Source organism: Podarcis erhardii (assembly GCF_964252035.2).
Source record: "Podarcis erhardii genome assembly, chromosome: 1".
Classification (NCBI taxonomy): Eukaryota; Metazoa; Chordata; class Lepidosauria; order Squamata; family Lacertidae; genus Podarcis; species Podarcis erhardii.
The window spans coordinates 109,001,515-109,018,346 of record NC_138497.1 but is presented as its reverse complement, the minus strand read 5'-3'; the positions used below and the strand labels follow the sequence as shown (position 1 = coordinate 109,018,346).

Genomic DNA, 16,832 nt, shown 5'->3' with positions numbered 1-16,832 from the left:
ATGCCACCTACCTCTTCTGGTACCCTGGTGCCGATTTCTGGTGGGATCTCTTGAGAACACTCTGAAATTTCATGAGATCACTTGTGCTCCGTGAGATCTCATGAGATTGTGGTGAAAATCAGTGCTGATTCCAGCAATGCTTCTCCAGTGGTGGCAGAGGCAATGTGGCAGGCCTTGGGGACTTCTGCCGCCTGAGGTGACTGCCTCCCCATGCCTCATTGTTGTGCTGGCCCTGGTTCATACTGTGTTTCTTTTGAATGCTCATGGCTGTTAATGGAATTAATCAGCCTAAGGCTGAAGTCTTATGCAGGCTTTCTTTGGGAGTAATCCCTAATCAGCATGGAGAAAGAGATGTATGAAGATTGGGCTGCACAACATAATCCCCATTTTGTTCCAATTAACTCAATGTTTGAAAATGGGAGTACCGTATTTTTCGCTCTATAACACGCACCTGACCATAACACGCACATCGTTTTTAGAGGAGGAAAACAAGGGGAAAAACATTCTGAATGAAACAGTGGATGTATCATTTTTGTGCTTCATGCTGTGGCCACAGACATGTGATCTGATGGTGAATTTGGGGTGACCCAATGCAAAAATCCTGAGAATCCCTGTGGATCCATGCTTTGTAACCACGTTTTTGCACCATTGCAGCCCCAGGCAACAGTGGGTGCGTGATTTTTGGGGGGCAGGCTGTAGCCATGGACATGCTATGTGCTCTGATGGTGAATTTGGGCTGACCCAATGCAAAGATCCTGAGGATCCATGTGGATCCATGCTTTTTAACCACATTTTAAGTGGGGAGGGAAGGAAAAACACAGAACGGACAAGGAGCACGAGAGGGGTGTGCAGAGAAGCAGCTGGCTAAGAATGCAGGAGAGGGGTATAACGGGAGGGAGGAAAGGAAGGCAAAAGTTTTCCCTCACCTACCCACCCAAGCCAGCCAGCTCGCTCTCTCTTTCTCTCTCTCCCTCCTGCATGTTTTCAGCAGCACGGAGCACAGAGACGACACTCTGCTTTCCCCTCTGCTTGCCTGGAGGGGAGGGGCTTTCCCTGCTCTTTGTTCCGTTTGAGCAAACACAGCAAGGAAACAGAGGTGGGTGGGCAGTAAGACCCTGAGGCAGAATGCAGGAAAGCAGCTGCTTCCTCTTTTCAGGTTTCCCTTCTCCGAGATGCGCAATTTGATTTTTGCCTGATTTTTTTTGCCTCCCCTCGCGCCATTTGGCTCCAGGGACCACACATTTGCTCAATAACACGCACAGACATTTCCCCTTCCTTTTTAGGAGAAAAAATCTGCGTGTTATAGAAGGAAAAATACGGTATATCTTAGGCGTAGTCTGTATAGATCTATATATCGGCATATGAATATATAGCCTGCACTATTTGAGAGCATCAAGCTTCTTTTTTACTTTACAAAGTTCCTATTGTACATCACCAGATCTTAACCTATTACAGCATTTGTAAGAATGGATTCCAAATATCACTGAATTTGTCCATGGCAAGTCTGTGTTTATATGCAAGTTGTTCATATGGCAAGTTGTTGTGAGTTGGTATAAGTCTTCAATCCAATTGTAGAAGGGAGCCGCATTTTTATTTTTCTAATTCATCAGTATCAGTCTTTTTGCTGTGGTTAGGGCATGGAGAGTTCATTCATATTGTCCTTTTGTAAGGTTCTATGTGCTGGGTATATAATTCAAAGGGATATTTTGCTCTGTAAATGTAAGGTTGTTCCATACAGTTCTGTTGATAGTTTCAGTTACCTTCTGCCAAAAATCTTTCAATGTAGGACAATGAAAAAAACATATGTTTTAGAGAAGCATTATCCCTGCAGCTTCTCCAACCATTAGATACCTTAGATAGCCCTTTTTAAAACAAACATAATGGGTTCCAGTATATTATAAATATTATTTTTTGTTGTATGAGCCTCAATTGTATGAGCACATCAAACTCAATCAATTACTGGAGTGCTGAAAAGTTGGCAACGTATGAAAACTTCAGTCTAAGAATTTATACTTTAGATAAAGCAAGCTGTACACGCTGCGTATATTAAATAGATCAGCTTATCAGTATCAAAACAGCATGGAGGGTTATTCTTACCGACGACTAAATGTAAAACAAATAGCACAAGCATGGATGTTTCAATGGAAATGTAACTACCTCCTGCACTATCCAATGTCTATGTTTCCTGCTCTCAGGGTGGGAACACAAATCAGGGAAGAAAGGTGCGATAAAAAGAAGCGATCACGGAAGGGTTAAATCCCCCAAGTTTTTCTGATTAATTTCTTATCGCCTTAAGAGATTGTTAAATGTCAAAAAGTGGGTCCCCCCCTCCCAGCTATCAGTCTAAAACCGAACATACTGCGAGACATAAGGTAGCAGGTGCCTTGGCTCCAAACTATCATGTCTGTGGGCATTCTGTTATAACAGGTGCTCCAAAAATTTGAACAGATTTTAACGAGAGCTGTATGGGCTTTTTAATTAGCCTGGTTACTCAGCATGTGTAAGAAAGCACTAGGTATACGCTTAAAACATCACAGTGTCTTACAGCAAAAAAAAAAGAAGAAGAAAGAAATAAAGAAAGAAAGAAAAAGAAAGGAGTTGGGGGGGAGAGAAGGAAGGAGAAACCTCACATGCCCGGAATGATTTTCTTTTGAGCTGTCGAGGCTTCTATTCTGTTTTCTTTACATGATTGTGAGGAACCAAATCACCTCTTTACAAAGTAACCTTAGTGAAAAGAAACATCTCGCTTAGAGATTAAAAATGTGTGTGTGTGTGTGTTTAATGGATGGACATAACTCCACCAGTGGATTTACACACCCAACAGAACAATGGCATGGCAAACAATAGCAAATTCTGTTTCTGCCGTATTTTTTGAGCATTTGGGTGCTACGTTCCATTTCCGCATATCCATTTCTGCCCAAGAAGAGATTGTCACAATGCAAGGCAAGGAAGGGCTGAGAAAGATTTTGAGCTAGAAAGAAAAGGAGATGGTGGCTTTTCCCCTTTGGAATTAATGGTCCAGCAAAGGGGAAGAGGGATGCTTTTGCAAACTGAGAGCAAATTCCCTGCGGCACAAATCAAAATTAATATCAGAAACCAGTGTCTTTGCAGAACAAAGCAAGCCAGCCCTTTTATTTCCCCCTGCCCGTCTGTCTTTCCTTTTCTTTTAAAAAAGGCAGTATGGTTAAAATGTGTGACTTTGTTTCTATGAGAAAGCTGTGATCTTCTGAACTGATTATATTCTAGAGACATGTTATTTCCCTCTCTCTAATTTTCAGATTTTGCCTTGGTGTGTTTACTAGTGTTCACAGATATGTTACAACCATGTCACATAGAGTCTAATGTCATTTAGCCTGTCACTGGGGTGATTTCCTCTTTCAACCCTATAGTACCAGTGATTAATGATTTTTCACTTTTTGACTTTCTTTTAGATATATATCTATATAATGTGCCTGTTCTCGTGTTGCTGCACACCATCCTGATATTTGGTGAGAAGGCAGTATATAAATACTTTTATAAGTAGACGTCTGTTAATTTGTCAGATCAGTGCTTATGGGTTCTATATAAATATTTGCATAGTAGCTCAGGCTGTTGAAAGTGACTTGCAACATGCACACACCATACCAAAATCAACGGGTAAAGCTCAACGTTGCGTTCTTCCAATCATTCCGTCTGCACAAGGATTCCAGCTTGCCAGATAGAATACTACCCTTCCCCTTCTCCGCTGTGCACTCTTCTGGGGGTCCTCCCAACTCCCCCAGAGCCAGTATTGGGGCACAGGGGGTCAAAGAGAAGGGAGGAAGCCCTGTTGTGCAAGTGGAAGTCCTTGTGTAAGACTTCTGCTGGTATGGTTGTTAAGTGAATCCTGCCCTATAGGGCATCCTTCCATGCAATTTCCATTTTCACTTTTGGGTGCTATGACACCTTTAAATGTACTAACAGCAAATACCAGAAACACACACTTCAGATATGCATTTTCATGTTACGAGGAGCATTGAGAAGCAAGGATTTTTTGGCACAATCCTGTACATGTTTACACAGTTGTGTTCAAACAGGATTTGCTTCCAGGTGACTATATACCAAATTACCTGGGTCCTAGCCCCACTGAACTCCACAGGACTTACATCTGGGCAGACGTTAAACGATTACAATATAAGAGTGCCTCTCAAGCTTTCCTAAGTCTTACTACTTGTGCCTAACGGCCAAATTATGTGTTCGGAAAAATAAAGTAGAATGGCATCTTGGAACCAAACTGTTTCATACAAATGCAAATGTGAGGATGCAAAGTTTCTTTGACAGGAATTCTTTGCAGGTAGAATATGAGCATTTCATGAAGAGACTAGGTTTAGATCCCTTCTTCTGGAGGCCAGGATTAGACATGGTGGACATAGAGCTTCTGCAAAAAAATAAAAAAATAACACACACCCCCATCTGCCTCCTCTTCCTGTAATATTTAGGCATTCTTAGGGCTCCTCTGTACAACTAGTCTATTGAGCATTTACTCTGAGTTGCTTGCTCAGAGCTTATGCAAAGGTTAGGCTACAACCAGTCTTTACTGAGCATTTGTTCTGATTTGTTTGTGACGCTGTTGTACGACAACAAGCAGGCATTCTGACATGCTCCTGCAGTAATTATATGCCTTCCCTTCAATCCTTTCTTCACCCCCACACTTTTCAGTGCAGTTCCATGACACGTTCCAGGCTGCAAAAAATCTGGTATGTCCCGCTCCCCCCACCCGCCCCAAAGTGGATTCATTGAGCTAGGGAAATGGACTGCTTTCATACACATTAACTGCACAAACCTACATTTCCAGTACACACTTGACTCTGTCCTACAAAATATTGACAGTTTGACCTTCCTTTGTTTCCCCTGTGCTACCCATCCCTGCCAATGGCAGCCAGCCAGCCAATAATGTGCAGCAGTGAAAGGCATTGTGTGAAGACAGTAATAAGAGACATATAGTCAGGGCTCTTCTTCTAGAAAAAGAGGTGCTGGAGCTCGCCATGAACTTCTCCCTTCTTCTCTTAGATTGACAATGGGGTCCACTTGAGAAGTGCTGGACCTGGGAGTTTTTTACCAGGGGAAGGATTCAGTCTTCAGATTCCCCTATCCGCATTATGAAATAACAAGACCTAGTGCAGGGGTCAGCCAACACTGGGGACTCTGCAGATGTTGCTGGATTGCAACTCTCATTAGTCTCAGCCAACATGGCCAGTGGTCAGGGATGCTAGGCATTGTAGTCCATCTGGGAGGGTAACATACTGGCCACCTCTGTTATTGTGTAACTACTTGATTCCTCCCTGAAATATTTTGATGGAGTAATTCTGCTCTCCATTAGAACTCAAGTGTCTTTTAAAAAGTGTAAAGGGAGAAAGCTTAGAGGTCTAACAAGGCCAGATGCCATTGTAACTGCAAGGGGTTAGTATTTTGGGTTGAGAATATTTTGAGAAGAATAACACAACGATCCCAACTGAGCTCAATTTGGCTTACTTTTCAGTAAACATGCCAAGGACTAGGCTCCGCAATAACTATCCAATTTACACGCAGAGATATATTTCTTTCCACATTTTAAAATCAACTCTACGTATACAAAAATTGTATATAAAACCTTATGTGCATATGTCGAGATTCCATATCTGACCAAAAAATCTTTCAAGATAATCAGAATCAGAATATGTAAAGTGATGCTATTTTATGCCTGCTCTTCTTTATGCTTTATGATCTTATACATTTTGTAAGTCACTTGGATATCTTTTTCTGTGTGGCAATATAATGTAATCACCACCACCACCAAACTGTTTCTTTTAGGATCTCCTCTCTTGGAATTGCCTGCCTAATATTTGTCATTATTTCATGTCTTAGATGATGATGATGTGTGGCTAGCTGCTCACTTTATAAAGTCAGAAAGGACTAATTTATAAGATCTGCCTGAAAAATAAACTTTTAAGCAAGATGTTGCAATTGCAAGGCACACTTGAGAAACACAAATTGGGGAGCTAGGAGTTAAGTCACTAATTACAGTTTATTTATCTTCCTTATATTGAGTTTGGCAGTTCTGACTATCTTTTCACTGTACAGTGTTGGAGGTCAATTAGGATTCAGCTGATCCTGGAGTCAGTTGACAATGATATTTATAATTAGATGGAGGGAAAGTGAAGGAGCCGATGTTTTCTCTTTCTCTCCCTCATTAGGGCTGGTTGGCTCAGCCAGTTTTATTGCTAGCTTAAAGTCAAGGAAAAAGGTCATGTGATTGTTTCCTAAATGAACTGTTTTGCAAAGTGCTGTTGTCTTTTTTATGGATGTCTCCATCCTTCATAAAAAGTAACAGTTCTTATTTAAAAGGGGGGGGGAGGAAAACCCCACCATTCCTCATAGTTGACAGTTGAGATGGGTCATCTACACAAGGCTTTTGGCCACCAAGACTTAGGTAGAGATACTTTTAGGGAGGAGCCACACTGTAAATTTAGAGTGCATTTAAAGCACATGATGTCTCCCAAAGAATTCTGGGAACTGTGCTTTGTTCAGGACACTGGAAATTGTAGCACTGCAAGGGGAAAATACAGTTCCCAGGATCCTTTAGGTGAAGCTATGTGCTTTAAATGTGCATTGGATGTGCTTTAAATATAGGGTGTGGATCTGTCCCCTTTTAAAAGTACTCCTGTGTTTGTTTTTGAAACAATAAGGGCTGGGTTCCCCCGACCCCAGTTTGCCTAAATAAACCAGAACTTGCCTTGTGCATGAAAGCAGAATTTGCTTCTGGAAGATTCTCCTCAGAATTCTCCTATGCAAATTCGGATGAGAAATGTTCCCCAGATAATCTCTGCATATTCAACATGTTGCCCATTTTGTGTGCTCAGTATCCAAGTTTCAATAACCGATAGACACCCGCCTTTTGAAGACAGCCTGCTTCTTTTTTGTACTGCCTTGTTGCTGTTTCCACTGAATTGCCTAAAAAGGGAAATCTTTTAACATCCTAAAATCAAAAACCAATGGGGGGAGGCTTGGTGGGGGGAGAGTGCCTGTCTCTGCAATGTTGAGAGAGCTTGCATGAAGAAAGATATCTGGTATTTGATCAGCAGCATCTCATGTTACTTTTGTACAGGCTTGAAAGTTAAGGTTCGACTGCATTTGAAAACTAGCGTGCAGCAGGATTTTGTTTGGCGTCCAAGGCTGCAATCCTCCGTGGGGCTCTCCTTCCTTTCTCCTGAGCCCCAAGATCTTCTTGCAGTGTTGCTGCACCAGGGAGAGAAGAGATGCTGTGGCAAGGTGAGTCAAGGGGGGACGGACCAATTTTTGGTAGGCTTGTGGGACCTTCACAGAATGATAGCAGTAATAATAATAATAATAATTTTTTATTTATGCCCTGCCCTTCCCGGTTCAGAAAACCGGGCTCAGGGCGGCTAACAACAAATTTAAAACATTTAATTGTAGAAGCAGCATAAAATACAGTATAAAAACATGAATAACAATTAAATTCAAAGTTGAGAAATCAGTTTGGGGGAAATCCATCTAATAAGCATTAGATAGTCGCCAGGGCTAACTGGCTGAATTAGTCCTACTTGGGCTAGCAGAGAATTAGCTGTGGAGTCTCACTGTGGCCTGGGACACCTCAGAAGAACAGCCTCCCCCCACTCAGTAAAATAATTATTTTTAAATAAAAAAAAATGTCAAATTCTTGGGGTTGGGTGTGCAAAAACCTTTGGGCAGGGAGCAGATCTGGTCCATGGGCTGTTTGTTAGCTGCCCCTCCTGTACATAGTTGCTTGGGAGTAGGGAAGGAGGAGAAAGTCAATTCAATTTGCATTTAAAGGCGAACCCACCTAATTTGCACTTCTGAAACAATACACACATGAAAGACAGCCTCCCTTCAAAATGTGCATGTCTCTGAATTTTACTGCGCAGTTCTCCAGACAAGTACAGCAATCTGCATAAAAATGTGTATACAGGGGCAAAGTGTGCATAAGATGCATATTAGTGACATGTATCATCATCACCATCTTTTAAATTTATATCCCGCCCTTCCTTCTGAAGGGGCCCAGGGGCAGCAAAAACACAGAAGACAGAACAATTAAGACATCTAAAAACACTTCCAATACAGATGCAGACCGGGAAATATCTTTGCAAAAAAGGGTGCATTTGGAAAAATTGCATGCAAAGGTGTGAATATTAGGAGAAATTAGCACTGAAATGCTGGTGAATTTTGACAAGGACTTAAAAATGAAAAAAAAAAAATCACAAACGGATGTTGAAATCTAGAGGATGGAAGTTAATACTGGAAAAATGAGAAACAAAATGGATATGGCTAGATGCATCTTTCCCTACCTGAGATTCAATCCCATTGAATTCATTCAGGTTTTCTTCTAAATAGACATATAAAAGATTGCAGTGTAACAGGTTTTTGATGGAGAGCATGCAGAGGATGCCTGAAGGACAGCTTGACCTGGAGGAACACTATTAGTAGGCCCCCTATGCTACAGAATTCTGGCTGCCTGGCCTCAAGAAGTCGAGCATTGAGTGTCACGCATTGGTCCATGCCACTCTTCCAGCAGAGATTTGGCAGGCACTTTCGTTTATTTAGTTGTTCTTGTTTTATTTTTATTATATATTTTGTGTTTTTATATTGTGATTTTATCTTGGGAACTGCCCTGAGAACTGCAGGTATAGGGTGGTATACAATATTATTATTATTATTATTATTATTATTATTATTATTGCTATTATTTACTTTCAGACATCTCTTAAAGACTTTTTGGTGCAAACCTATGTAGTTGTTTAATTTTTGATTTGTCAGTCACCTGCCTATCTATATTATTTATTTATTTTATTTTTAAATAACATTTTATAGTCTGTATACGGTGGTATAGAAACACTTTTATGAATTAAAAAGGTAAAAAGATAATAAGGACATTTAGTATTTGTAAGCCACTTTGAGCTTCTTCATTCTTACGATCAATGGCATATCCATTTTGTAGAATGGTAATAATGATAATAATGATGATGATGATAAAGAGCTGAGAGATTCTACACCTGTCACAATCAAAACATGTCTAAAGCGCATGATAATTTTTGAGCTAAACAGTTCATTCTCACCATGTGAATTCATATCCAGATATCTGCATTCCAATTTACAAATCAGAGAATGTTGGCCAATTATTATTATTTTTCCATTTTTGTGTGCAAATCTTAATGACCTTGGTTTGGTTAGTTCAGTTTGCAATGTTATGATTTTGTAAAGTTAAAATGCCAGAGAACACCCTGCCGAACCTTAAACGGTTGCTTAACTATCCATTAAAAGCCTTCACTCAATTCTCTCCAACCAGAAGCCTATGGAAAGCTGGCAGGTAGGACCTGAGCACAAGAGGATTTACACATACACCAACATCCATACAAGGAGTGGAATCAGAAAAATAAAACAACAATACTTTGAAAGAGCAGAAGACACCAGCAGTGAACAGGGAAAAGGGGAGAAAAGCAAGGCATTCTTTTCTCTGACTCCCTCCCCTAGCATAGTGTGGGGACTCACATAAAGGAAACAACACGGTCCCTATTTATGGGAACAGGTCTACTCCAGATCAGTGCTGGAAAGTTAGCTGTAACTTGGGATAATAATAATAATAATAATAATAATAATAATAATAATAATAATAATAATTTATTTATACCCCGCCCATCTGTCTGGGTTTCCCCAGCCACTCTGGGTGGCTTCCAACAAAACACTAAAATACAATAACCTATTAAATAGAGACTGCAGTGGACTTGCCAATATTAAGGTGAACAGTGGCTTCCCTAGAAATTGTCTCTGGGTGCCCAGGGACTTTCAGTTCAGAACGGTGCTCTATAATAAATAATAAATTTTTATTTATACCCCGCCCTTCCTGGTTTAAAAACTGGGTTCAGGCAGCTAACAGCAAATATAAAACATTGATTAAAATGCAATTTAAAAACAGCATAAAATACAACATAAAATACAGCATCAATATCAATAAAATTCAAAAATTCGGAGGTCATTTGGGGAGGGGGGGACACAAACAAATAAACAAAAAACCCAGTCAATAGACATCAAATGATCAACTGGCCAAGTTGGTTCTACCAGGGCCAGCAAGGAGACCAGGGATGAATTTAAATGTGGGGTCCCAGAAAGGGTTTCTTTATAGAAGAGGAAAGGGGAAAGGAAATAGAGGATCAGGCTAATTCAAATTCAAGGCCAAGCGGAATAGCTCTGTCTTACAGGCTCTGTGGAAGGAGATAAAGTCCTGCCTTCTGAGACATGCTTAGCAGCACAATCTGCCCTTCCCGCTTTCACCTGCACTGTGGGACATTTTAAAAATATATAGGTTTATAAATTATTGTGGCCCTGTCTTCTCTTCTGGTCTGTTCTCAAACATCATGAGTATACTACTTTACAATAGACCCATTGTAAATACAACATGCGCACAGCTGCAGCAACACAGAGACAAGAAAGAACACATCTTTATAATAGTGCATATGTAGTTCAGGGACTGCCAAACTTTTTGGGCCTGTGAACGCATTGGCAATCTCAAGAATCTGTCATGGGTACCACACACTTCAACCCTAATTTGAGCAGGGAGAGGGGCCAGTGGGTACCAGGGAAGGTCTCTCTAGGTTCATATGCACCTGCAGGTATCACATTGGCCATCATAGTTTAACTATGAAATTTGTTGCCATTAAGATGTGGTGGTGGCCACAAACCTTCATAGCTTTCAACCTGCTGTTCATCCCAAGCTTTTGTCTTGCGAGGTCGTTTGGACAAAGAACCATAGCTTATGGATGGGAGAGCATCTATCGTGCATACAAAAGATCTCAAGTTTAGTCTCTAGGTAGGGCCAGAAAAGATTTTTGCTGGTCAGGATAGATGATACTGAGATGGGAGGATGAATGGTCTCAAAATGCAAGGCAGCTTCCTAGGTCCCAGATACTGAAAAATCACATCTCCGAATGCATAACACTGGTTTAAAATACTGAGGGGTTTTTTTTATTATTAAAAAACCCACAATTTTGGAGATGCTTTAATTTGCCGGCTTGTTGCTGGGCCTTTGGGACACAAACTGTAGCCATGATGCCAAGATTTTCTTTACAGCCAGGAGAACAAGATTTTTATTATTATTATTTTTAAAAAACAACTTCTTTTTTTGAAATGCCAAAGGCTCCTTCCTCCCCCCCCCCCGCTTTTTTTTTTTTTTACACCACTGAAAATGCGGAATCTATTGTAAAGATAAATTTCATACGATGTGTCAAAATACTGAAGCCAGAGCCAGTTGGCTGCTTTGGCTAGCATGACCAAATGCCAGCACAATGAAACCTCCTTGTCTAGGAAGACCTCATGCTGAATTAGAAGCTGTTGCTGCATTACAGAGCGAATTCGTCTTTCTTTTGTGTTGGCTTTGCCAATAGACAACACATTTTAGGAGACAATGGAAATTTTCCATCTTTCCTTCGTTCCCACTTTCTGATGAAGAAGCTTCTCACCTGAAGTGGACGGAATGGTCAAGAAAGGTGCCATTGCGGAGACATTTTATACATGACGCTGGTACGAAATGAAGGCTACGAAGAACAAAAGGAACGTAGAATGATCCCTCGGCCTGATGGTGTTTTATGTCACTCGAAGGTACTTGCTCAGCAGAAAGTGGTGATGGGGTTGTCATCCGCATATTGTGATGGATGATGCTCCAGCAAGAGTTTCTAAGAAAGCATTTCTGAAAGTGAATGCAACCTTTCGGTGAGCGTGGGAGCTGCAGGCCAGCATTTCTCAACCTGCCACCTTCCAGATGTTTGGGACTACAGTTCCCATTTTTGCTGGCCATTGGCCAGGCTGGTTAGCAAATTAGATGTAGTCAAAAACATATGGAGGGCAACCAGTTTCAGGAAGGCTGCTGTAGGCAACCACTGGGCAACTCCATCAGTGACAGCAACAGAACAAATGAGGCTGAAGGACCCGCCGTAACATTACAGCTGCAATCTCAAGTGCACTTAGCAGCAAATTAATAGTACTGAATTCAGTGGGACTTCCCCCTGTTTAAACATGCTAAAGGCTGGGACAGGGGACTTTCAGCCCTCTAGATGTTGTGGGACTGCAATGCCCATCATCCCTGACGTGGCTGGGACTGATGGGAGTCCACGCAGGATGGGAGGGCCACACAGGCTGTCTCCTAAGGTATTTCCATTATAACGTTGTCATCTGGATCCAGTGATCCTTTTTATGTATGGAAACAGCATTGCACATCCAGAGCTATCCTTAAGCCGGATCCCATCAATGATGGGAGCCAATGTGCTCATGCATTTGTTCACAACATCCATGTTGACATGGATGTGGACATTCATTGCCACTTCTAGAAAACACTCTACTATGGTATTTGTCCAAATGAAGCTGTCCAGAAACCAGCCTTGGGTCAAGGTGTCATCTAAAGAGAAGTTGTATGGGTGAGACTTTTGGATGAAAAGTCTTAGTATGTACGCAAGGGAGTTGCATCAGGCTTGGTGACTAACTGCTACATAGCACAGTTGCTCAGGTGAACTCAGTGAGGAACACAGGAACCTACTTATTTGTTTCATGGCATATACAAGCCACCTTGAGCATTTAAAATGGAAAAATTATGTATTATTTAAATAAAACAATAAATGAACTATAACAGCCTTGGCTATCTCTTGATCTACTGTATGCATTTTTCATTGATTTCTTTACGTTTTCCACCCTCAGAATCATCACCGAAATAAAATATCATATTTAACAATTCCCAAAATGACAGCAAGTATGCATCCATTTAAATAGATCTGAATCTTTTCCAGATTTGTCTTCCAAGCATCACTTAAGAAACTGTTTGTTCAGTTTCGTATGAGGAGCTGCCAAAATATGTAGTGCCAGATCTGGTCTCTCATTGCAAAATAAAAGTGTGGTCACTTAACAGTATATGCAAAGAAAATTTCTGTTTTGCAAAAAGTTTAAAATGTTGTTTTAGGGGTGGTTTTCTCCCCCCCTTTTTTTCTTTCAAAAGTAAATTGCTGTGTTGAGCTGCTAAGAACCAACTGGGTTTTGTTCAGCTTTTCACGGCTTACTGCAAATGTATTTAACTATGGTCCGGGGATTTACAGTCTCTAAGCTGATGCGCTGAGCTGTAGCTTACGCTCATAATGATTTTTGTGGCATAATAGGCTGTCAAAACAAATCTGCTTCTATATTTGTGTGTGTATGTGTGTGCTTGCATTTTCGTCCATCCCTTTCGTCCAGATTTTTGTCCATCCCTTATTAAAACAAGGATTTTATTTTTACCTATAAGGGTGTGTCGGTTTTAATGTGGACAATAGTCACCGACATCAAAGAAAAAGATTGGGAATCAAGATTCAGAAGTAATGATTATATGTGATTATTAGCAGTTTTGCACATTGTGCTCTGCGCATAATGTGTGGTGTAAGGCACAAAGAAATATTTCCTTCTTGAAATGTTAGGCACAATATAATCATGTTAAGAAGGGAGAAGAGCTTTCCGACCTCCCTACAGAAGCACACACCATATTATGCTGAATTAAAAGAGGAGTAAGGTACAAACAATTAAAATATGTTAGCTTCTTGGCACCCTATGAAAAGAGCTCTCAAATAAAGAACTTTAAAAAGCAGCCCAATCCAATGCCGGTTTAAGTGTGCCTAACCCTTTGAAATCAATAGATTTTGCACGCCTAATTCTGCATAGGAATGATTTGAAGAGACTCTAATCCCAGATCAAGGAGAATATGTTACTGAGGAGTCTAGAGGGACTTGGCTATTATTTTATTTTATTTTAATTAATATTCTTTGTGTATGCTTTGCCTTTTTGATTCAAAGGTCTACCACGTTTAATTACTTAAATTTATTGTGTTCTGAACGGCAAAGCAATCACAATGGACAGCAGTATAATACCAAACGCTGAATCCTATTCTCTCTCTCTCTCTCTCTGTTGAAAATATTTTAGAACAAGCTCTGCAGGAATGTTCAGCTATCATAGGTCAGATATAATGAAGAGGCAATGTAATCACAGGTAGGTACAAAAGGTACACAGAGCAAAAGAGTTGGGGGGAGGAATAGTTGATATTTTAGCAAATTACTTTATATATTTTAGCAAACTATTTTAGCAAATAGTTGATCATTTAGCAAAGAAAGGATTCACCTTGTGTGTTCTGTTGCTCTGTGACTTGTACTGGGCTCTGTCTGGAATTTTCTTATGTTCTAGGTATCTGACTTGATTCAAAATTTTAAGGAGTATAGAAGCTGTATTTATGAAGGGGCAACGTCCAGTTGTGTTTCATACCGGTTTATCAACTGGGTTCAGCTGTTGTATGAAGCAAATGGAGCTCACATAGAGAGACTTTGGACACACAGTATGATGACAGAGTGATCCAAAAGCACAACCACCTCCCATTTTGCTCTTCCTCTGCCATATCCCCATAGGCATTATTTTCACTGCCTCCACACCTAATACCCCATACTTAACTTTCAACCTTTGCCAAACAGATGCACTCTGTATAGCAGGAGGGCTACTCCCATTGAAAATATAACGCCGCCATCATAACTGAGCTCTAGTCTTAATTTTGCATATGATCTGTTTCTCAATATTGTTATTTCCACGAAGGGTGTAATTTCCAGATAATAAAACACGGCTCTCATTTCCACCCAATTGCTGCATGATTATTTTAATGCTAAAAATACACTTAGTGGGTACAGAGTGATAGGGACCATTACCCTCCACCCCCACAAACGTTGTGCTTATCACCCCATCTGCCACCCCAAATGCTAAGCCTTAGCAACATCACTGCTTTCCAGTGTGGTTTATTATTCAGGGTTTTTTTTTTGTTGTTGTTTGAGGAAAGGGAGTTAGAGGAAATACAGACATTTCGGGATTAAAGGAAGAGAGTGGAAAACGTAGACTGAGAATAAATGGCGCTGCCGTTCTGCCGAGGGCTTTGTGGTGGCTACAGCAGTTTCTCACTGTGCATTTGTGTGGGTCTCATGTGTCACATATATATATAGGGTATAAAAAGGTAAAGGGACCCCTGACCATTAGATCCAGTCATGGCCTACTCTGGGGTTGCGGCGCTCATCTCGCTTTATTGCCCGAGGGAGCCGGCGTACAGCTTCCGGGTCATGTGGCCAGTATGACTAAGCCGCTTCTGGCGAACCAGAGCAGCACACAGAAATGCCGTTTACCTTCCCACCGGAGCGGTACCTATTTATCTACTTGCACTTTGACGTGCTTTCGAACTGCTAGGTTGGCAGGAGCAGGGATCGAGCAATGGCAGCTCACCCTGTCGCGGGGATTCGAACCGCCGACCTTCTGATCGGCAAGTCCTAGGCTCTGTGGTTTAACCCACAGTGCCACCTGCATATCTAATGTGTCCTAAGAATAGTGAGTGATAGCCCAACATTAGTCATGCTTCGATCCATTGAAATCCGTGGATTTCAGTTACTTCTCCATTCGTTTCAATGGGTCGACTCTGAATTCACAGCCACACCAAAGTATTTAAGCACACTTTCCTCAAAGAAGCTTGGGAACTGTAGTTTACTCCTCACAGAGATCCGATTCAAAGCACCCTTTAACAAACTGCAGTTCCCAGGACACTTTGGTGAAGCTGTGTGTTTTAAATGCATAGTGTGGCTGGGACCTAGGTACAGTGGTACCTCGGGTTGCTTCAGGATAAGAACAAAAATCATGTTCCGGCAGCGCAGTGGCAGCAGGAGGCCCCATTAGCTAAAGCGTTGCTTCAGGTTAAGAACAGTTTCAGGTTAAGAACAGACCTCCGGAACGAATTAAGTACTTAACCCGAGGTACCACTGTATGATTATAATCTGAGAGCACCCAGAGAAGGAAGATGTGAACGTCAGTTCAAAGACACTTAAGATAGCTTTGTAGGCTAGGGACATAATGGCATAATAAAGCATGCTCCGAGGGGGGCAGGAACCCTATATATTTCAAAACTAAGAAATGGAAAATGTAGACTTGTCCTGCATTAAATTGTCATGGAATTTGAGCACTAGGATCTGATCCCAGTTTCGGAATTCCTTCTTGCTGCAGGAGAAGCAAGGCTGCTGGAAAAAAAATTCAGCTGCCGATAAATGCTAATGGAAGGATTAGTGGACTTTAAGTTTGCTTTGAAACAGTTACTGGTGATGTCTGCATGTGAGTATCTTGTTAAAATATTTTCATTTCTGTTACCACTGTGAGATCCTCCAGGACTGGCTCCCAGAGTTTTACTCACTGTATTACAGACTCTATATGTTAAACAAATTTAGATTTTTTTTCCAAAGACTTCATTATGATACAAACATACATTTTTTTTTTAAAGGACTTGTTTAGGAGGTGATGCACCCAAACTGGTTTGCTTTGTAATTACATGAAAGGCAGGACAAATCGTTTTTGTGTGTGTCTTATTTGGGTGTCTTATGAATAGAATATTGTGCAGTGTGAAGGAGATGAAGGTCAAAAGCCTGCTCAGCCATGAAACTCCCTGGGTAGTATTTGGAAAGGTTCTATCCACCTCACCTACTTCATAGTTAAGTTGTAATTGACTGGATAGAAACTATAAAAGATAATGCACATTCAAGATTTTGTAATTTCCTCCGCTTAAGAATATTTTCCCATGTCTACTCCCTGAAGCATCTCTAAGATATTTTGCAGTTTTTGTGCAGTCTTCAGCATGATCATTGTTGGTTTTAGTATTTTTATATTTTGATTAAAAGGAAATAAACGTTAGGTAAAATAAATGGAGAATTCCCTGCATGCCTAGATCTAAATTTGGAGCAAATGCCCTCAGGTGGGCGAGCCACACCAATGTTTTAAAATCACAAAAC

At 40.9% G+C, this 16,832-nt stretch overlaps 1 long non-coding RNA gene across 1 annotated transcript; it reads left to right on the top strand.

Annotated features, from left to right (window-relative positions):
* The first annotated feature begins 7,098 nt into the window (after positions 1 to 7,098).
* LOC309348901 lies at positions 7,099 to 16,383 on the top strand. Its single transcript, XR_014159583.1, has 3 exons — positions 7,099 to 7,266; positions 13,960 to 14,025; positions 16,328 to 16,383. It is a non-coding gene; the product is annotated as an uncharacterized lncRNA (long non-coding RNA).
* Positions 16,384 to 16,832: the final 449 nt, after the last annotated feature.